Source organism: Heliconius melpomene, chromosome 6, assembly GCF_056956725.1.
Source record: "Heliconius melpomene rosina isolate 202511_hmr_F chromosome 6, ASM5695672v1, whole genome shotgun sequence".
Classification (NCBI taxonomy): Eukaryota; Metazoa; Arthropoda; class Insecta; order Lepidoptera; family Nymphalidae; genus Heliconius; species Heliconius melpomene.
Window position 1 is genome coordinate 9,689,727 of NC_140394.1, and position 24,175 is coordinate 9,713,901.

The 24,175-nt window shown below is 32.8% G+C and overlaps 1 protein-coding gene and 1 non-coding gene across 2 annotated transcripts in view; one reads left to right on the forward strand and one right to left on the reverse strand.

Moving 5' to 3' along the window:
- Window positions 1–24,175, reverse strand: part of CenG1A (Centaurin gamma 1A) — a 241,058-nt gene that overhangs the window by 136,458 nt on the left and 80,425 nt on the right. The gene's annotated exons all lie outside the window — the stretch shown is intronic.
- Window positions 14,283–14,353, forward strand: TRNAD-GUC (transfer RNA aspartic acid (anticodon GUC)). The gene has a single exon. It is a non-coding gene; the product is annotated as a tRNA-Asp (tRNA).

The following is a 24,175-nucleotide window of genomic DNA, read 5'->3' on the forward strand; positions in this document are numbered from 1 at the left end:
GAGCTCGTTATTAATGATTTATAGCGTAGTATTTATTTAAGAAATGCTATATCTTGACGGCCGAATATATTAAAATGAACGTTTTTTAGGGTTCCTTACTTCAAAAGGTAAAATGGAACCCTTATTAAATCAAGACCAAGACCATTTATATCGAGATATAGGTCTAAGGTACATAGGAGCACAAAAACAATCAAGCTTCTAAGACAATGAAATCAAAACGTACGAGTATTAATGCATCGTTATTGCATTTTGTACAAGGGTGTGACGTGACGGTTGTGGGTTCGATCCCCAGTCGAGGAAATGAATATTTATTTACATTTATATTTTCATTTCCTCGCTCTGGTGTCGCCTCTAAAAGAACAGAAGAATATTATGAAGTCTGCAAATTTCACAGAAAACACAAATTGAACATTTGAAAAAGAAACATTCCACGAAATGGTATATTATATTTTATTAAAGAGAATAGCCAAATAATATCTACCTAGACAAGAATTGGAAGTCTAGGTAGATATTATTTGGCTTTTCTTCTAAAAATGGACCTAAAATATTCTAAGAAGGAGTTTTTAAACATACTTATTTTACCAGTAAATATTGTTTATTTAACTTTACCATACGAATAGAGAGGGGTTGTCTACGTACCGTGAAACATATTTTATTACCGGCGTCGTAACTCAAGTCGGATGATCAGACAAAATTGCCTTAATTTAAAAAAGACATACTTTACCGAAAGCTTTTGGGGAAATTTATGTGGAATTGAAAAATATGGGGACATATTACATGGAGTCATGTTAATGTGATATTTTATATTTGTCACAGCTTACTATTGCTAATTTTTTTACTTAGAAGGATATGTAGAAAGAGCCTAGTGTCAAGACACTACGTTCTCCACGCATCGCTCGATTTCCGAAAAATTGCGGATTGATATCAGATTTGCTATGCGGATCACTCCTATGCGGATAATGTATTTAATTACTTGTTTCACGTAAATACAAAACATTTATATGTCATGGTGTAATTTAAAAGTTTTCTCGTAAAATATTTGGAAAAGCTAAAAAAAACGAAATAAAAAAACGAAAAAACTACCTTGCGCGCTCCTTTAATTCAGAAGAACGACCTCACAAGCTTTCTTATCTTTGCATTTCTGAAATGCAATACGGTAAGTAGAGCCTTATCTTAAAGAAAATTGTTTTTTTTTCAAATAAAGGTAAATGCGGTATGAGTTATATTTTCTTTCGGTTTCGTATTTCTACTCGAACAATTCCACGTACTTAGTTGTTGAAGCTTTTTAAGTTTTGTTAGAATTCTTATTTATTTTTATGTGAATATTGATTATGCAATATCTCGAAAATTGGCCAGTGCGTGAGAAACCGAACGTTTTAAGACCAGCTTCCCTCTACTCACCCCACCATGCGGGTTACACAGCAAAGTTAAAAAAATATAAAGGTAACGTTCTTAAATTAAATGTCAACATATAAAGGCACTTACATGTGATTTCTTAAGTACTGAAATGAAATTTACTACTACTACTAAAGCCTTTGAACTAAAAGTCTAACAAAAAATATTTCAATTATATTGAAAAATTAAAGAAACGATTCTTCCATTACCTAAAACAAAACAAATTACAACCTTTGATATTCCGATTAATCATTCACACCGAGTGGCTATTAAGGCAATTGTCGATAAAACAATTAATAACGTCGTCGACTTCGGATTTCGCGAAAGGTGTTTAGGGGAAACATTTACACGGGACGAAAGAGAGGTAAGAAAGTGAATTTAAGGGTATATAAGTTAGGATTCAAAGTGACGCAGTGGGATAGAGTCACGGTTGTGAAAGTGATGGTTGTGGGTTCGATTTACACTCGGAGGAATTAATTCAAATTATATACAGTTGGAGAGGCCTACGTCCAGCAGTGTACGAGGACAGGCTGATGATGATGATGATGATGATGGTGATGATATAGAGTTCTGCCGCTCAACACGTTATATCCGCGAAATTAACGTGGAAAATACACTAGGTTACACTAAAGTTCCCTCTATGGGAATCAAATCCATAACTTGTCGCGCTTATAGCCGCACGCCTTCCGCAGCGACATGTCTCCAAGATTATTTTTTTTCTATTTTCTATTTTCTCTCTTCCACTTAAAAAGCCAAAAAATCATTAAAATAAACAACAATTAAGATATCTACTTTACGCGGTAAGCACCTATTTAAAGGTAGCTTATCCGACGGCAATCCATTACCGTATAGTATAGTGTGTATTTTATCGCCGACCTCGCTCCCATCAGGGAACCTGATCGATTGTCAACTTTCAATGGACAGTGATAACAATTTAAATTAAAGTGCTGAACTGAGATTTCGTGATCTATTTTTTTTAAATTTCTTTTTTATTTATTCTTATATGTATAGATTTTTATAAATAAATATACTTATAGTATTAAATTCTACTGAACTCTACATCTATACTCATATATAACTCTTCCTCATTCTTTATAAATAAACATTTGATATGTTTGGCGTATGGCTTAGTGGTCAGTGCGCTTGTACGGTTACCAAGAGCCACGGGTTCAAATTCTGCTAGGTTCAAATTTTGACACGTTTCCTAAACAAATATTTTTTTCTTTAAGTGTAGGAAAACACAACAAAAAAAATCTTAAATAAGTTCAAACTAACCAATCTACAAATGGCCCAATAACTTTTCCCATAAATGCAGATGCATTGCATCTCGCATGCAGCATCCTTCCGCAGTATATACAGATTACACTACAACTGGTGTGAAATGAACATTAAGAGTATGTAATGGAGGGGGTGAGTTAAAACCACCTGGACTCGAGCCAGTATATCCTTAGATACAGAAGTATTTACATTATATTCTTAATTTACTATTTTAAATTTCACAATTTTTTGCGGAATATTTTGACACTATCCTTTGCCTACTCTGCTATATACGGGATACCTGCATATCATGAAGCTAAAAATTTCAGAATTTAGTTTAGAATTACATTGAAGGTTGTGCGTTTGATCCCTACTCGGGGAAATGAATTGATATTTATTAATGTTTCCATTTCTTCGTTCTGGCCCACCAAGACAAAATCTTGAGATCCTCCACCCAACACGCAATGCTACAAAAATTCGACAAAAAAGTGGGGAACGGAGTGTCTTAACATTAGGTACCCTATGCCTGTGGGAACCTATATAAGCGGGACACCTGCACAGCGTGACACAAAAAAAATCTGAATTTATTTTAGAATTCTAAACAAACATGCACTGTCATGATTTAATAAAAGCGCTTATAAAGGACGTGTTCAATACGTCCCGCTCCGGAGCCTCGCGTCGAGTAATAAATAAAAAGAGAAAGCCTCACTCTATTACACATATATAACATAAATATTGGCGTGATGTATTCGATGGAGGCCTTTACAGGGTGTTTTGGAAACGTGGAAAATGTCCAATGGCCAGAAAAATATATACAGATATAATAAAATGATTGTATTTTATTTCTTTCTTAGCTTCACGTTTTATCTCGTATAGCAGTGTGGACAGAAAGAACCTAGTGTCAAGACACTCCGCTCTCGCAAATATAGAAACAAACAACAACATTGAATCACGTATTGACTAACGGGACTCAACACCGCATATCATCTAAGGAAATGAAAATAAAATAAAAATAATCATTCCCCCACATGAACATCGAATCCACAACCGCGGTAACATTCAAACGCTATCCCACTGCACGATGACAGCGACAACTTTGTTTATTTTCATTATTAAATTGTTAATAGTAAAAATAAACAAATAATATTTCTCACATACAATTTAATAAGCGAGTTTAATAAAGTAGCAGGAAAGACAAATTAACTGTATCGGGGCCCACGTCGGGCGCCATCCTCCTCATCACCGCGATGGAGGTTTTAATGGTCACACATAAATATTATTACGCAACTTTATATCTTTGACGACGATCATATTTGAAGTCTAGCTTTAGTTAATGATTATTGCTGGTGGGACAAATATTGGTAATATAAAACTAACATGTGGAGTTTTACGATTAGTAAGGGCGGCAGTTGTGGAAGAGAAATAATTATTTTAATAGAATGGGAATCGAACCTAAAACCGTCGTATTTACAGTCAATAAAACACAAATTTAATTTTGGCTTTTACAAGCACACCATTATGATTCACGGCTGAGGAATTTACCTAAAAATAAAAAAAAACAATTATGCACTGATCATAATAAACTACATTTTTTTATTAGCTTCACGCTGTATCCCGCATATAGTAAAATAGACAAAGAAAACCGGGAAAGTTTTCGAAGAATTGCGTGTTAAGTGACGGATCTCAACGCCGGGCTTTTCTTGATGCCATAAATTACATTAAATAATAATAAACGTATGTTCTTCTACAGTACCTACTTATATAGCGGCTCATCAAATGCCGAGTTTTATAGCAGTTCTCCCGAAATTTTACCCGCTGAAACAAGAAATCGAAACTCACTTAGGAGTTGTTGGGAAATTTTATATTAATTTACAATCTTAAATTCATTTCCTGTACATTTACAAATTAAATTTATATACTTACGATATCAAGATCGACTTATGTAAATATACCATGTCGGTATTTAAGTATGAGAAATATCTTGTAAAAATATATAAAATAGTACCTATAACCTTTATAATTTTTTATTTATTTTTCATTAATAATATTAGACAGCGTCTAACTGTAAATCCTTTTGGGTTCGATTCCCTATCGGGTAAATCAATAATTTTTATTTCCCCGCTTTGCCAAAATCAACCGCGGCGTTGAGTAGAGCTCTATAAGCATTACCCAATATCTCGAATTTAAGCAAAAATCGGAAAGGAGTGTGCTGACACCACTTCTTCTCTAACAACCTACGCAGGCATATAACGGAATAAAGCGTGAACATAACAAAACAAATCAAAAATAAAAAAAAAACAAAACAAAAACAAAAAAACATAATAAAAACAAACTAATAAAAATGTAAAATCACTAAGTTAACATGATATCTGCTTGTGAAAGCAATGACGGCGGTGTAGCCGACGAGCAGCCCCCGTCAAGCTTACAAGTGACCGCACGTGGAATTAATCGTTTGTATTCTGTGGCGACGTCGCTACCAGATGCTGGGGCTGGGAGGTTTTAACTAGTTTTATAATTAAATTGTAATTGGAGACAAATGTAGGAAATGGATTATAGAAAAATATTAGAAATTCCATCTATAATACTAATGGTTTCACGTTTTTTCCCGTATATAGCAGGATAGGCAGAGAGAACCTTAAAGTATTGAGACACTCTATGTTCCACTTGGTTTACTAGGCAATGTGCGTAGTGTTCCGATCTCAAGGAAAATGAAAATAATTAAAATTTAATTATTCCTCGAAGTGGGAATCAAACCTACAATCATCCCGTAGAATAGAATGGTTTGGTTGGTAATGGTTCTATCTCCACATATATTTTTCATGTAACTGTGTAATGAACACAGTGAGCGGAGCATTAAGTCACTGTTTTCTACGTTCTACACAAACATTTTTTTTTTATTAGTTGGTTAATAGCGGAACTTAACCCCGCGTCCAATACGACTGAGGCTTTACGGAAATGTTTCCAAAATGTAGCTTGTAATTAAAGAGTAATTTCGGTTATATGAGATGATCTGTCACCGGATGCTCGGTAATGAGGTCGTTTGATTCCGACATCATCTAATTAACACCATCACTTCATCAGCACTTGATGATATAATTTATTCATTAATTTAATTGTAGATATCTATACTTACCAAAACCGAGTGATGTATAGGTACTACAAGGAGAAGGAAGAACTATATGAAGAAGGGAGAACTCTTATTATTACTTCTTCTCAACTGAGAATCTTAATAGCAAAGAAGAATACAGATAGTATATAAATTATAAGAAAGACGTTTCCTGTCGCAGTGGAACTAGCGTGGGATTGCAAGCGCTTCGGTTGTGGATTCAATCTCCCCCGGGGCATGAAATATTTCGGCGGTGGTCAAATTTTCTCTTAGTTATTTCTATTTGACTACGCGGGCGAAGCCGCAAGTGAAAACTAGTTTTAATTATACAAACAAAATCTTCAAGGCTCAGACGAAAATGTCTTTCCAAAGACGACGTAAAGCCAGTAATAACGAAGTGTACGCCGTGAGTCCTTTATGCGCGCGAGATCAAAAGCAGATTCCGAACATATTGAAAAGATTTCTTTGGAAATGGAACGTGTGGTTTATGGATGGTGGAGATTTCAAATTAGGTCGCCGGTAGGTTCTTTATGAAGACTTAGAATCGACTGACAATGAAGTGAGTTACATGTGAAATTAAGGTACCTGAGTAAGATTTTTTCTTTATTTTGCTTGGTAATTTAAATAAATCCACCTCATGCTGCATGGATACAGCGTGAGGTATATGCATATATAGCAGAGTAGGCAGAGGTAAAAAAGAGAAAATATCCATACTAAACTTATAGAGCTGAAGGCTTTGTTTGGTTGAACGCGCTAATCTCAGGAACAACTGGTTGAAATTGAAAAAATCTTTTGTGTTAGTTTTTTATCGAAGGCTTTATATAGGCTATTACGGTAATCGATTCGATGTCACGTACCTGCATTGTACATACGGTTTGTGTTACTTCGGGTCAGAATGTGTAATTGTCATATACAAGTTCTAACAAGCGCGGCGTTGAGTTACGCCACTTATCACGAAAAATAGGAAACAGAATGTCTTAATACTAGGTTCCGTCCTGCCATTTGCGGAATACAGTGTGAAGCTAAAAAAACATTGCCCCATTTTAGGTTCTAGTCTAGGGAGTCTCTAAATTCTACTTACAAATGCCTAGAGTACCTTCTATTAATAAGCAATATCCCTGATTTCTTTACAAAATGTGGGAAATATTTTTATATAAAAAATACATATTTATAACAGAAAAAAACCAATACTGAGAAAATAGTTAATATTTTCCTACCTCTCGGAAAAGCAATCAACTAGCGTAAGATTTTTTACAACGGGCAAACCTTTTAGTGTTGCCTTCCGTAATCGGATTTGAGTTGTTTAATGTTCTGTACGAGAGGAATTTTCCGGAGATTAAAAACTTCGACGAGTGCTTGCTGGTTAGTTTTTATAGTAAATAGTGGAATAATATAATACATAAATGGACTATACTTATGAAAATCAGCTATTTTCATTTTCCTGACCTCGCTGTCTCACATTTTGGCGGAAAGCCGAGATCGGAGTGTCTAGACAGTACGTTCTCTTTGCCTACCCAGGCATATACGGTGAGAGCAGAAAAACTAAAAAAAATCTAATATTTAAATATATTCTTTTATGTCACACATAATATTATGTATAACTTTTTTACAAGAAACCGCACTCATCAAAAGGATTGCCCTTCAGTAGGCAGTCAACCGCAAGACACTGACATCGTCGGTCTCGAGGGACTTTGTAACACTATTTACTTACGTTACCTTTCTTCTGTTTTATCGACAAGTACAATAAACATTTTACAACACTAGTGGAATATGGAAGACATATCTATATAATAACATATTAAAACTAGTTTTAATCTAGCAATATTTTTTTTGTTAAATCACTCCGTCTCCCTATTCTCGCCCACTTTTCAAGACGATGCGTGTATACATTATCTGTAACTTACCTTACACACTTACAAAAACGGAGAACTCAAAATAATTTATATGAATGGGGATCGAACCCACGAACATCGATTTTAGGCCACCCACCTTAAAGATACCCACCATAATTTGAAAATTAATTTTAAATTCTTTCTTAAATAATCTAGTCAGCATTCAGTTCTTAAAACATTACATTAATATATCTACAACTTTCGTTTTTTTTTATATTAAGAAAACAAGATAAGAGTAAATGAGAAAATCACTTTGTACAATTCCTTTGTTGTTGAAAGGTAATTACAAAGGAATTAATTACGTTTCTTCTCTCTATTTACTAAGCATCTACTTGACTGATATTACTCTTAGTTTTCTATTAATATAAATATACTTAGAGTTGATTTTAAATCCACAATAAATGTGATTTTTCTAATTTACATATCTTTTTTACGCTGTGGGATACATGGAATTCCCCAGAAACCTAGTGATAACACTCTCCGTTCCCCATTTTCTGCCAAATTTTCAAGTAATTGCGTGTTGAATGACGGGTACTCAAGCGAGCCAATGAAAATATTAAATAATTTATTCCTCTGAATGAAAGTCGTATTCACAACCGCCGCCTTTACGGTTACACACTGTACCACTGCGCTACGATGGTCTATACTATTATTATTATTTGTTTATTATTATAAGGCCTAATATAATTAATACACGCAGATTAAAATAAAAATAAAAAATACAAAATTAATCAATTACGATTGGACAATTAATAACAGGCAAAATCAGTATTTAAAATAATTATAAGAGTTCTAAATAATAATAAACTTTGACTTTTTAGTTTTAGGATATTTATTTATTTTTGTTTTTGCCCGACTTACAAATGAGAGTTTTCAGTTCGGTTGCAATGTTTTTATATAAATTACATTTATGTAGCTTTAATATATTAATAATATTTATAGATCGCTTATATATAAACTTGCAATTATAATGCATGACGTACTATCATATCCGTTATTAATATAATTAAAAGATAAGGCTTATCAGCCGTTCCACTTTTGACCTGTGTTTGAGTTATAATTAATTATTATTGTTTTTAACTATTACTTAGCTTCACGATGTATCCCGCACGTAGCAGGGTAGGCAGAGGGAACTTGGAAATCTAGAGTTGGTGGCGGAATTAAACGCCGCAATGCCTCCTTAATAATAATTATAGTGAATATGCATGGTATGTAAACTAATTCTGATCCTTTAGATTTAAAAATAAATACTTTTTTCTAATATTAATAGTCTCTATTTATTTCTCTATCTCTCTATTTATTTAAACTTCATTTAAAACGTCGAATATTTATCTTAAATTCTTAAATAATCTATAAAATTAAAAAGAATTAAGATTAGAATTGCTTATATAAGCTAATGCTGTAACAGTCGAAATCAAGGTAAGCTATTTATAGACCAATTAGCACTTGCATAGTAGAAACTGGAGTCCATAATCACTCAGTACCTTGGAAAAACTGGAGTTTCTATGAATAATGTATAGGTATACTTGATTATTAGAAGTATAAGTTATAACTATAACTAGCGGCTTCAAACGGCTTCGCTTCTTAGCTTCGTAGGCAGATAAGACATGGGAACCTAGTGTTAAGACACTCCCATCAAGACACCTTCGTTCTCCACTTTCCCCCGAATTCTGGAGGCATTGTGTGTTGAGTGGCGGAACTGGACGCCGTAAATTACAAACCTTGCCTTTAAAACCTTTAAAATACAAGCAGAAAAATACAACCTAATAAACTAAGAACCTTACGTTACGTTTTCACATAGATATTGTGATATTATGCGCTTGCCACACGACCGAAACTCTCATTTCGCAGACATTCATTATATAAAGTGTTATTTATATTTCTTTCCTTTTACTGGAAAGAAAACTTTTTGGTTTGTTATAGACTTTAAAAAAGTATTTTGGCAAAACTTTTAGTACAATTTAGTACCCAACCTCTTGTTTTCAACATGCAGATATGTAAGTAAGGGGAACGGAAGTATTTTAATACGAACCGAGCTTGCCTTAACATTAGGGTTCTGAGGTTCCCTCTGCCTGTGCGAGGTATAGCGCGAAGGTAAAAAAAGATAAATAAAGGAGGATAGGCGGTCACTTCGTGTCGTGGGATATCGACAAACAGATAGCGTCACGTCGTTGTGTCCCCTACATTCAGTCGTCATCATCTAAAACCTTATCCTGATACAGAATATGCTTATACTTTGCGCATCACTTTCTATTAACTAAAAAAGCAATAAATAATTTATTGGCGGTTTATTTTTATAAGTGACATTTGCATCTAATTTAAACACCTAATTCAGAATTAAAAATACACATACATCTCAACAACCACAACTCGACTGCACTACTCCAGTTTTTTTTTTTTATATTTTATATTAGGTACATCTAAAATTCGTTGTCATAATTCTATGTTACCTGTTATTTCATAACAGTGACTCGTAAAAGAATAGAATAAAACGAGTGTGAAACAATACCTGGCAGGTTATCTTTTGTTGTACATTTATAAGAACAGTGTCGTTTGTGACACTTTAAAGAATTAAAATAAGTATAACAATTTACACTTAAAGCTTTTATAAATAAATATCTACAACTAACTTTTACCTGTGGTTTCACCTGCATGGACAAATTGAAATAATGAATACGTATATATAAAAATTTCTTTAGATCAGTGTATTCCACACATAGCAGGGTAGGCAGCGGAAAGGTAGGCAGACGCCTCATAGGAACTTTGTATTAAAACAATCCGTTACCATTAGAACACTTCCTTTCCTCTATAATTCAAATCAATTGATGATTCAAAAGACTATATATATCAACCTTTTCTTATACAAAAAATCTGAGAAACAAAATACCTCAAAAGAGATTCAAATCTAAAACTCATCAAGTCAATTACTTCAAAATAAGACCAAAACAATTTAAAAAAGAATGTAAACTACAGAACCAATTCTAGAAGCTGAACGGTAAATAGACAAACACAATTTACAGCTCGCCTCTACTCTTCCATCGATTTAAATTAACTGATAGCAGCTCTCGCCAAGGTACGGAGCTTCTCACCGGAAATGGGAACGAGGTGTTTACTGATAATTTTCCAAAGAATCCTACGATGCAAATTGAAATGGAAAGTAAACGTAAGCAAAAGCTGGTCGACGCTTATCAAAGAAAAAAACTTGGAATACTTTAGAATCTCTTCTGCAAACTTTTGGATTCCAATCGGGATTTTGCGGAACTTACTGTTTGAGAATTTAAAAATGAACAAATACTTAGTAGCTATTATTATTATACAGTAGACTGAAGTTATTATTTGAGCATATTTTTGTCAGCTTTTGGATTAGATAGGATGGTGAGATAGGTTCGATTACTTTTTGGGGGAGTGATTATATTTTGGTAAATTATTTTCATTTCCACTCTCTGGATCACAATAGTAGACAAATGAAGTTAGCGGTCGGTAACAATATAATAATTGTTAACGGAGTGTCCGAGCACTAAGTACCCTCTGCCTTTTTTAGCTTCATGCTGTATCCCGCACACAACCGGGCAACGGATCCCAATAAGACACTTCTATTTACCACTTTCCGTTGAATTAAAAGAGAAGCATTGTATGTTAAATAACGTAACTCAAAGCCAGTACCAGAGCTTGGAAATAAGCATTCTAGATATTTCATTTCTTCGAGTGGGAATCGAACCCACAACCTCTCAGGACCTCTGACAAACATTAAAAAAACATATTAACAATGTATGTAGGTAAAATCAAAGATTAACGTTAAACCATACCTAATTTCAGCAAGACGTAATGCAGGCTTAGAGGAGTAGAGCCGCTCTTACCGGCCATGTGAGGGGATATGGGAGAGCAAAGGTACGAGGTAACGTCCGACATGCTGTAATCCTTAGCTATTTTCTCTTGATGAGGATTTACTTTTGCCAGAAGGGTCAAGAATTGCTTGGACTTTTGATTTTTGCATTTAATTTTGAATTTCTTTAAATACTAAAGTAATAATTAAAGGTGCTTCACGATGTTTTTTTGCTTAGCAAATTATAAAATATATATAAATTCTACATTAATACATAATATAAAAAGATATATTTTGACGCTATATCCCGCATACATCAGGGTAGGCAGAGGGAACCTTAGTGTTAAGGCAATCCGTTTCCCATTTTCCGGCAATCTTTTGAAGCATTGAAAAGGGAAAAAATAAAAAATATTATTCATTATTATTAATTCCCTCGAGTCGGGAATCGAACCCATAACCGTCGTATTACAGTCAACCCTTGTGCCCTGCGCCACATATACCTACACATGTATAAGTAATAATAGTTGCTAAGAGGCCATCTTCCTGCATCCGGAACGAAGGACCAACTTTATATAGTGTTAGAGTGTTTGGCCGCGGCGGAAATTACCGAGGGTCATAATTCTCATGTAATAAAGTCACGTAAACCAATGTAAATAGCTAAAGTAGTTTGGGGACCAAATGTTTCAGTAATTAAGAAATCCTTTTTAAAAAAGGAAAGCTTCACGCTGTGCATATTTGAAAAAGAAGCTAAGGCAGGGGGAAAAAAGGAGATAAGGTGGAGAAAAAAGGAGAGAATGACCATTCAAATATACCATTTAAGGCTATTGCGGCGCAGTAAAGAATGATTCACTGTAAATGCAATGGTTGGGAGTCGATTCCTATGCCATAGGTTATATTTATTTAGATTATATTTTTTTCATTTCGTTTTAGTTCATTATCCGTGATCTTTAGATTTTTTAAAGTATTAGATGATTTTTTTATTTTTTAGTTAGATTTTTTATATAAACGTGTCTTTTAATTGTAATTCCTGTTAAACTACTATCTAGAAGTTGGTACTAAACCTTTAGTGTTGGCTTGTTTTATTTAAATTAAAAAGCCGATATTTCAAAGTCAGTTAAAATCACGTTCAAAATTTCCGTTACATACAACCGAAGTTAATAAAAAGGTGTTAAAAAAAGCTTATTAACTGGCTATTATATTCAAAAACAAAAATATGTATACTAGTACACACATATTCATAACCAAATTGGTTTACAATATAACAATTAATTAAACGCCTTAATACGATAGCAGTTAAAAACCAGCCTACGTCAACAAATTTAATTAAATTTTGTCAACTCACATAATAATTATCTGAACCTTCCCCATATTGTGTTATATCAGCGAATTGGAGTCATTGAGAGTTACCTGAAACAACGGAATATGTGTTTATTATGGCAGCTTTACAAGCAATTAATTTAGAGATAATAAGTAATGAAAGATATTTCAAAAGTTACATTAGTTGTACAATTTATGGCTGTAAGTACATAAGGCCGTTGCAGCGCAGGGGCGCAAGCGTCCGACTGTTAACGTGACGGTTGTGGAAGGAGAAGGGGGGGAAGGGGTTATATTAATTTCGTAGCTTTGCGTCGTTCAACTTGGCACACAATACTTCGAGAATCCGGGGGAATGTGGGGGACCGAAGTGTTCTAATAGAAAACGGATGGTATCTTAACACTAGGTTCCCTGGTTCCCAGGTTCCCTATCTCTATCCTGACATATACGGGATGCAGCGAAAAGCAAAAAAGTTATACTAATAACATTTTTCCATTAGGATTTTTTCACCAGCAACTAGCGTACAACTTCTCGAGTCACGGGTGAATCTTTAGTTAATTAAAATAGTAGTTAAATTAACTGAAATTCTTCTCAGAAAAGAAAAACCTCAAGGCAGCATAAAAGAAATACAGGAAATCTCTGAAACATTCTTACCTACTAATACAAATAAAACCGGCCAAGTGCGAGCCGAAATCGCACATAATAATTCCGTACTATCCTATCCTATATCTTATAAAACAAAGTCGCTTTTTGTGTCTGTCTGAACTTTCTAACTCTTCTTCTTCTTAACCACTTAACGGATTTGGATGCGGTTTTGACCATTAGGTCGAGTATTTCTCAGGGAAGGTTTATATATAGTTTATTATTTGTACATTCTTATTTAAATTAACATAAATACGATAAATGTGTATAAAGTCCTACCCGCTGAGACACTTTGGCGCATGCGCTGCTTTAATGGTAAATACTACATAAAAAAAATGTACTGGAGTATTGTTCCTCTTCATAAGATCTACAAAAAAGTCTGCGATGGCATATTCGTATCTTTTAAGAATAACGTGTAGTGATCATATTTCTGTCTAAAAATAGTAATTTCAATATATTTTTTATTGTGAGGGATATTTTTCCATAATGGTATTAATCCTTATCCTTTAAAATACTTTATTAAATTTCTACGTTAAACGAAGATAAAATTTGCTTTTTAAACTATTTCGAAATTGCGAATAGTTTTAGAGAAAAACGCATTTAATTATTGACACATCACGCCGTTCACACATCAACTGTAACGAGTCAAGTTTCACTTATCCCTTACTCTCAGCATATAAATAAGTATATTAGTTACGTTGGCCATTTAATGTAGATCAAAACTGTCTTTTCTGTTTTTCATTTTAATAAGTTCTTTAGAAGTTGTTAAAATATCAAAAAATCCTTGCTGCGAAACGCGCCTCGCGACGTTATGCTTATACAAGCGAGTCCGCCGCGCCCGCCTGCCTTACACGCATCGGTGGTTCAGTGGTAGAATGCTCACCTGTCACGCGGGCAGCCCGGGTTCAATTCCCGGCCGATGCATTCTATTTAATTTTCGTCACAGGCAGCCACGTAGTGTTTACTTTTCATCAGGGACAGAATACCCTCTTCAGCATTAACCACAAGCTCGAAAAAAAAAACCCGCCTGCCTTTATAGCAACGAAGATTTAGATGCGTTTGCACGTATTGGATAATTCGAGTTGAATGTATTATTTAATGTCATTTAACTATCTAAAAATAGTAATTTAAATATATTTTAATAAGTACTTGAAAAGATTAGTAGCACAGATTTAAAATTACGGTACCTACTAAAAAATCCTTGCTGTGTAAAACAATTGGAAAATCCTTATTGAAACTACGAAAATGCGGGTTGCATTAGGGTTTAATTAATTTTCACATTATCTTAAGTGCTCTGCAAACATACATTATATGAATAATCCAGTAGTAAAAGCGGGCGAAGCCGCAATAGGGTCGCTAGTTATGTATAAAAACGATATGTCTGAATATAATAACTAAATTTTCTATGAACATTTCAGGAAAATTGGCCGAAAAGTTGAACGAAGTGTTTTAACACTAAATCCCTTTTGCCTATCCTGATATATACCGAAAAAAAATAATTAAAAACAATATGAACAAACATTCCTTAAATAAAAGCAAAAGATAAAAAACAATCAAAAAAATCTATTTTTTCACTCACAAAAATTTACAACGTCATAAAATGCACATTTAATCTATTTAAGCAATCAAATGTTAAACAGCTTAAAGTAATTGTTGATAAAAAAAAACGTAGAAAGAAACTCGTAAAAGTTGAATAACAGAAGATAAATACAGTTCTAGCGTTTGGAGAACTTTTAATTGTTTTCGTTCGGACCAACTGCTTCTCCGTTTTGTTTAGGTGAGACTTGAAGGCACAATCAATTTGTATTTCTATTTCTGAAAGCTCAAGCTGAAGATAGATTTAGTAAGACTTAATTTGTATTTAATCTTTGTAAGCATTTGATAGTTTTTTTCCTTATTTGGTAGAGACTGGGGAAAGAAACCCGAAGCTAGAATTAGCTATTCTATAAAGGAGTTATATCTGTATAAAATATATAATAAGATAAATTATAAATCTCTTATGTAAATGAGTGATAACGACAACGCGCAGCCGAAACTAGGCAGAAAAGTTTTGCATATAGGTGCTTGGAATATAGGAGAGTTCTAAGAGACGATTTTCTGAAATTTCACCTAAAACGAAAAAAGAAGATTTTATGTTTTATATATAGTCCACGCAAACGAAATTACGCGCTAAGCTCGTTCGAAATTAATTGTCCTGGTGAAACTATATTTACTATAGTTTTTCTGTTCCAACCTAAGAAATCAATAAAATTGTAATAAAAAAGCATGTTAAAATACATGAAATTTAGTTAAAAATTTCAGTATTAAAAAATATTCATCCACTGTCAAGTAAAATTTACTAAGTTTCTTAAGGATCCATGACATATTATACTTTTAAAAATTACAAGAGTCAAGATATTAATTTGCATGAACTAATATTCTCGCAGACGTCCTAGTGAATACCTTAATTAGATTAAGTCGTAAGACAAAAACGACTACTACTTTGCTGTAATAGCTAGTTTTATGTTAAAATACTGTTAGTGAAATTGAAATGTTTTATTAACAAAAGAGTCATGGGTTCAAATCTAGCATGACAAAAACTATTCATATAAAAATATATTTCATTAAACAAGCTTTAGTGAGTAACTGAGATGTATAGTTACTCAAATGTTTTAAACAAATTATATTAAGGAAAAAATAGAAAATAAAATATATTTGAATTATCTTTGATATAGTATCTCCATTCAAAATTTGAAATGTGGAATAAACATTATTTTCATTTCCTTGATACACCACCACCAATAAACAAGGGATGTGTGTGCACTGCGTGGGGAGCGGAGAGTTAATACTCTCTGGATACTGTGCTATATTCACCCATAAGGAATATAAAAGAGCGTGAACATATACCTACAGAAAACCATTACTGAGCATTTGTGTTTTACTAAGGAAAAACCTCATGATAGGAAAACCGAAAAGTAACATTAGATATTTTAAGTGTATATATTGTAAAGAATACAATTATTTTTCAATCAAAACTTAAATTATTAGGAACTTCCAACATTCGATAGTTTATTGTTCAACCAACTAACATAGTTATAGTTTGGAACTTAGAAAGATGCATTTGCAGCTCGTATTTTAGCGCTTTAAGGTAAAAATCGAGTCTTTATAAAATATATTCAAATTGGCGAACGGTGAGTTGGAACACTATTTTATCTTTGTCTATGGGAAGAGAAGAAAATAACGTATGAAATAATAATCTTTAAAACGCAAAACAACACTGTTTCATCTCATAATGAGTTCAGAGAACAAATTACAAAAGCTAAACCAAGAAAGGTATATTAAATCCAACTTGCAGACTTCTCCGCTGTAAGTGAAGATATTAAAAAACCAATTTCCAGTATTTAACAGAAAAACATACCGCTAAAGAAAAGTTGCAATCAAAAAGTTTCCTTAGCGAGCTCTCATTTGTCGGTAGCCGTTACTTTAACTTTAAATATTTCATTTGTTTATTTTGTGGGAACCTAAAATATGAAGTATGGTAGGAAAAGCTTTTGAATTCTAGTTTTGTTGATATTTTCGGGACTAACAGTGAATGCTGAAAATCCTGCTTATTAATATAGTAAATATGAAGGTTCGTGGGGATGGGTGTTTGTTCTTCTTTGATGCAAAAACTATAGTAATATAGTAATAGTAGCTTGCACATCGGAATAATTCTGCGGAATGTGGGGAACGGAGTATCTTAACATGAGGTTCCCTCTACCTACTAAAGTTGATATTATAATACTCATATTAACATACTAGCAACATACTGAAAAATAATATACTGAAAAAGAACATTATATGACTATATCGTTTGAAATGAAATCGTAGACATGCCTAAAAGTCTAAAACTAGGTCTTTCTAGTACACATTACCTATCCTTTATACATTCATTATATCGTTACACAACGTTAACCCGCCCACTGAGGCAACTGTGCGTCTCCGCATAGCGATAACATAAAATTTAAACTGACAAATTAAAATGTAAGATTATATTTACTTACTCTACTGACTTTATTAAAAATAAAAAAAAAAGTGAGTAAATAATAAATAAGTCCCTATCTTTTTTAAATGTCAAATATTATTTTCCAATTTTATATAATACTAGCGGACCCGGACGCGGCTACGCCTGCTTCAAATATAAGAATATAATTTCTATAGAAATATAATTTCAATCTAGATGAAATGCTAAAAGTGACTATTAAATTTATTTTCATAAGGGTGAATATCAAAATGACGCGGTAACGAACGCGGTCGCGTAGCGACGACGGTTGTTATTAATATGGCAGAATAAATTGCATGTCAAATTAGAAAGTATTTTAATTTATTAGTACATATGTGTAATGTAATGTTATATAGCCTATAGCACTTCTGAAGAATGCAGCTTTCATACAAAACAAAAACAAAGTAAATCGATCCAGTAGATCCAGAGATCTTAGCGTTCAAACAAACAAACAAACAAACAAACAAACAAACAAACAAACAAACAAACTCTTCCGCTTTATTATATAAGTATAGATAAGGGCATTATGTAAAAATATTTAACCTAAAATCTCAATTTTTGGTTAAATATTTATCGATCAGTTTAATCCGTGTTAATTTAAAGCTTCATACTAAATTCTACGTTATTCTATGTTATACAAAGTGAATTTGAGTTGTAGTGCTTCATTTTGCCAGAACGAATAAATAAGAATTAAGGCCAGTCGTGACGGAGGGGTACGAAGTGCGTTTTCTGAGCTCTGGTGTCGAGGCCAAGCGCGGCGTTAAGTTATGCCACTCAACACGCAATGCCTCCAGAATTCGGTTCCCTTTACCTACCCTTTTGTGTGCGTGGAGCTAAAAAAAGATTGAATAAGATTAATTCATTTCCACGAATCGAGTGGAAATCTAACCTACGGCCATTGAGTTTACACGAATTTTAATTTTAGTTCAAAGAAGATCTATTAAATTTTCTATTCAATTTCTTTTGAACTTTGCGTATTAAAATTAAATGATAACAATACTGAAGAATAATTTATATCTAAAAATGAGTTTAAAAATAATTAGGCAATTGTTATTCATCATAAAATAATAAAATTAAATTAAATTAAAATTTTTTGTAAAATATGTAAATTATCCTGCATATAGCTGGGTAGTTAGAAGGAACGCAGTGTTATGACACTCTGTTCCCCACGCATCTCGCAACGTGCGGGGCTTCGCATTTTGAGTTGCGGACTCAACACCGCGCCTATGCTTGTTACCGGAAAAAGGAATCGAACCCACAACTATCACGTTAACAGTCCAAATCACTGCACAACGACAAGCTTTACTAAATTATGAATAAATAATTAAAAAATATATCACTCAGAAGACGCTTGGATCTAAAATTATTTAACGTTATTTTTATTATTTTATTTAGTTATAATATATTATATATATTTAATATCCATCGCCTTTGTTATAAAGGAACGTAAAATATTAATATTAATAAATATTATATCGTAATAAGAAATTTAATCTCCGAATAGTTAGCGTGACACAGATCGGAAAAAAAATTCAGCTTCATTTTAATTAAAATTTTATACTTTTACAGGAAATAACTATGTCAATTTCCTTTTTATAGGTACTAGGAGAGAAGCTTATAAAGATTAAATTATTGTAGGTAATCCCTGGAGGGCATGTATGGAGAGGCATTGGTCATGGTGAAAGAAGTGTGTTTACATTTTCTCGTTCTGGAAACGAGGCAAGGTCCCGCACCTTGCCTCGTTCCGCGACTCAACATACAATGCCTCAGGAATTCGCCAAAAATTGGGAAACGGAAGTGTCTTAACGGGAATGGAGTTTCTTAACACTAAAATCCCTTTTGGTTCTCTCTGCCTCTGTTATGTGCGCGGTAGAGTGAAAAAATACACTTGCATAAGAACTTAATTCTTTAGAGAAGAAGAACTAAAGGTAATAGGTACAATTAATAACGAATTCTCTATACATTAGTGCCAAGAATCCGAAACAAAACCTTAGACTTGACATTGCGCTAACAGTCAGTCAGTTTCATTCGACTTTGAGCATTAAAAATTCCACTAAAATATTAAAATACTTAACCGAAGCTTAAGCATACAAAATGAAATTTTCAACCAACTTAGTTAACACTGTAGGTAGGTAGTGAAAGGCGAAGCGAAGCGAATATTTTAATAAATTAAATCGAGTATCTTCATATAGCGCATTAGAGCTTCCAACAAAGCATCGCTTAGTAAATAGCTTAAAGATTACATTGTTCCCTTCAAATGCAAATTACTAAGTGTTAGAGATGAGTATGAAAACGATCCTTAATGAAATCTCGACGCCTAGTTGGGTACTGGCTGTTAGTTTAATATAATTCGATAATATTGAAGGTTTATTTAATGCTATATTCTTTCTTTGATACCAACTTATATGAGATGGTAGTGAATTCAATTCTCAAACGAAGAAATGTTTTTATGTTATTTTGGATTGTATAGAAGAAAATTTCCAAAAAATCACTCTCTTTTATGGAAATAGAAAAATGTTTTTTAGTTACATACATTTCATGTGCTGTTAGTTAAGCATGAATCTAATCTCGGAATTAAATATTAATTTAGTTATCATTTATCGATGTTTAATGGCATACCTTCTAAATTTCCAAAGCAAGTAAATGGAAAAGTTATATTTATTTGATATTTTTATCGTTTTTTTCGTCCATCTTCTATCTACCATTTTTCGCTAAAAAAAATACCTCCGTTAAACCCTGATATTGAGTTTCGCCACTTAATACACGGTATGTCTCAAATTTGAAAAAAGGGGAGAGAATGGAGACTTATGAGGCAAATTTCTCTTTATCTATCCTCACAATAGGAATAAAGCGCGAAGTCAAAAATAAACAAACATCACTATCTTTTAGCTCCACAATTCTATAAACGTTAACTAATTAATATTAGGTAAACACAATATAATAAAGGTAAATATTTACTTACCTAACTGTACATACAGTTAGATGTTATGCTTTTCCTTTGAGTAAAGTTCCGCGCCGTACAAATTGCGTGCATCGTTCTATTGCAACTTGCAACTAATAAGCATAGCTCGGGTATACAAGTTTTATTACTTTACGCAACAGAGATACGAGATTTTACCTTAATTAAGTGGTTATATGTAATAATATAGTTATATATACTGAAACTCATATCTTCTATATGAGTAAATTTTATATACTTGTACATACACAGTAAAGTATAGAGTAATAATGAAAAATTATAACAACAAATAATTTTTAAATTCGCTACAACGCTAAAAACTTAAATAAATATACGTTTTGTTAAATAAAAATAAATATTTTGGTTTTTGTATGATACCATCATGGCACACGGGTACAAGGGCGTGACTGTAACGAAAGGGTTGTGAATTCGATCGAGATTATTAATATTTTCATTTCTTCGCTCCGGCAACACGGCAAAATTTCCAAACTGATCACGCAATGCCTCGAAAAATTCGGCAGACAGTAAGTAGGGAACGGAGTGTCTTAACACTAGGTTCTCTCTACTTACCCTGCTATATGCAGGATACTGCGTGAAGCTGATTTTATTTTAGTTTTTATAAACAGCAGGTTATTCTATCAACATTTCTAATACGAGTACATAGTATAGTGTACATTGGAAACAACAAGATCAACTTAGTTCAAAACTAACGGCGAATACAACAAAACTGTAGAATAATTTTAGTTTATAATAACATCCGAGTTATCTGTTCGCTTGTGTTTCGAGCGAATACCTCGCGGCGTATATTGTTATATCTGCAAGAACATATAAATTTTTCTTTTATTTATTTATTTAAAATACATAAAAGTTGAATAATATATAGAGAAAAGTCCTACATTACCTATTATCAATTTACAAAGAAAAATTCAAATTCTTATTTAATGTTCCGCACAATTTTAAGAACTATTGCATTATTAATTACAAAAAAATCTTACAATTTTTTTTTTAAATAATCAGCTTTATTATTATAATTTAAAGACTAAGAAAGAACAAACTATTAAAAAATGCATGTTGACTGGCGTAACTCAGTACCGCTAGGAATTACGAGTATATTTTCAATTGCGTTAATCATTGTGTAGGACTTAATCTTAAAAATATTTAAAAATAATGGAACTTACCTTTAATATTAATAATATTGTTTAAGCAATTAAGATAAAAATACGAGATAACACGTCTATTACGGGCGTTAAAAGTCAACAACATATTAATATTTAAAATATCAGTTTTTAACCGACTTCAAAAAGGAGCGTAAGCAATAATTCAGTTAGTAGAAAGTGGCAAGTATTCAGGTGCACTACTAGTTAGAATCTTTTAATTATTTTATGCTTTTCTGTTCTTGAAAACATACTAATTAAGTAGCATTGTTATATTAATTTAAAACAAAAGCAAAGAAAACCACATGCAAAAGTTAGTACAAACCAATTTCAATCCTCGCATGAGACGGGGGTCCATTGAATATTTTATCAGCAAACTTCATTCTTTCCATTGTAACTGTTGTTTAACACAAAACAATTCTCTATGCTAAATTAAATATTCACTCTCTGTTTTCACACATATGCCAAATTTACACGAATAATGGCTGCCGGATGAGATCTTTGTTGTTTTATTTATTATCATAATCAATATGGTTTGTTGTTAATTGATATACAAATTAAACATTGATATTGTATATCTTTAATAGTGGATAGCGGGAGGCCAGCTTGGCGCAAGGATAAACGTGACAGGTTGTGGATTCGATTCCTACTCGGGGAAATGAAATATTGAATAGTTATTCTTCCTTCGCTCTGGTGTCGAGGCAAAACACTCCGTCGGCGTTATCTGCTTCATGCGGGATACAGCGTGAAGCTGATTAAAACATACTAGATCTGAGTGTTTGTTTATTCCGCATATAGCATGGTAGGTGGAGTTCTCTCCACTCAAGTTAAGATAATTAAGGTGCTGAGAATTCAGTGAATCGTGAAGAACAAAATTGTCATAATGGGGAACGGAACGGAGTGTCTAAACACTAGGTTCCCACGTTCCCAGGTGAAACTAAAAAATATTTTAATATTATTTGTTTTTTCTTAACTTCACGCAGTATAAAATTCAGTGTAGGAAGCGAAAACCTAATATTAAGAACATATTACATGGAAAATAATTAATTAATCCAGTGGGATTCAACCCAAAAACACTCGCGTTTACAATCGCTGCACCACTACGGGCTAAAGTTATTCATTAATAGTTTTTTCTCCTGTAACAAAAGTAACAAAACAACCACATCAGGCCTAACACTATTTAAAATATGCAAAAAAAACTGTAGCTAAAAAGAGTAGCATGCACAAAATGCGTTTCGAAACTCTTTTGTATCGCGATGACCGCGCAGGAAGCAACCCATTGTCAATCCTTTGTAAATCGCCGCATGAATATGAAATACCTATGTGAATAACATTGACTCGAGTAGCTAGAGGTAGGTAGGTAGAGGTAGGTAGCTCGAGTACCTTTGTCACGTCAAAAGTTGGCCTTATCAAAAATTTTACAAGGCACAAAGAAGAAAGACTAATTAAAGCATATATATAGTATGAGAAAAAGACGAAAATGATATCAATTTTAGCAAAGTCGAAAAATTTTAGAACAATTTACATAGTAGCTTAAGTTTTCTCTTTGTGTGTGCGAGTGGGTGGAAAATTTTATTGTGGAATACTGTAATACTGACACTGCTATGTTATTTTAAATAGAAAGGCATTATAATAAAGAATGCATTTGTATAACATTTAAATTTAATACTTAAAAAAATGTAAAAAAGGCAGTACTTATTACTTTATTTCATTGATTTTTTTATACTATACTGTAATGAAAATAATTTTTATTTTATAATTGTAAATTACGTTCATTCAAAAATACTTCAACCGTGCTTCTGATGGCATCAGAATGACATATACCAAAATGGGCCAGATATTAAGTAATATAAAAAGAATATTAAAATATGTTTATATATATATGACACTACTGGACTTAGAAAGTCTAAATGTCTATGGGAATAGAAAAAACAGGATTTTTAATTTTACATCTTAAAGTCCATGCAAACAAAGCTGCGAGCGACGACTAGTATTGTGTAAATTGTTGGATCATTTCAAAGAGGTAAAATATTATACGTCGTGTGACAGATGAGATACTGTTGATAAAAATACTGTTGTAAAAAAGTGTTGCGTGAGAACTTATTCATAAAATGTTGTTCACACTATCTATCTATTTATGAATCGGTTTCATCAGTTTTCTAATTTTGTTAATTAAAATTATAAACACTTAATGCTATGAATAATGTACAAACAATATTATTCCTTTACCCAGATTAAATAAAGAAGATATTTCTCAAATTTACTACTTGACACAAACTTTCTCCTAATCAGCGATTGGCGTTAATAAAATATCTTATAGAAAACTCTCTGAAAAGGAAAAAAATAACGACTAGAAAATTATTAAAAAAAAATCTTGTACAAGACAAACTTCCCTAAAAAAAATATAACGAAATTCTTATACATAGATCCCAAGAAACAGTCTTGCGTAGGTTCAAGTAAAAAAAAATCACCATTAATAAAAATCAGGCTACATCCGGCAAGGATAAAGGTCTGGGACATCTCATTCGCTCTTACTCGTCCTATTTAGTGAAAAATCGTGCGTCTTTGAGACAAATCGAAGTGTTTTATCTGCGTCAAGAGTGTAGAGCCCT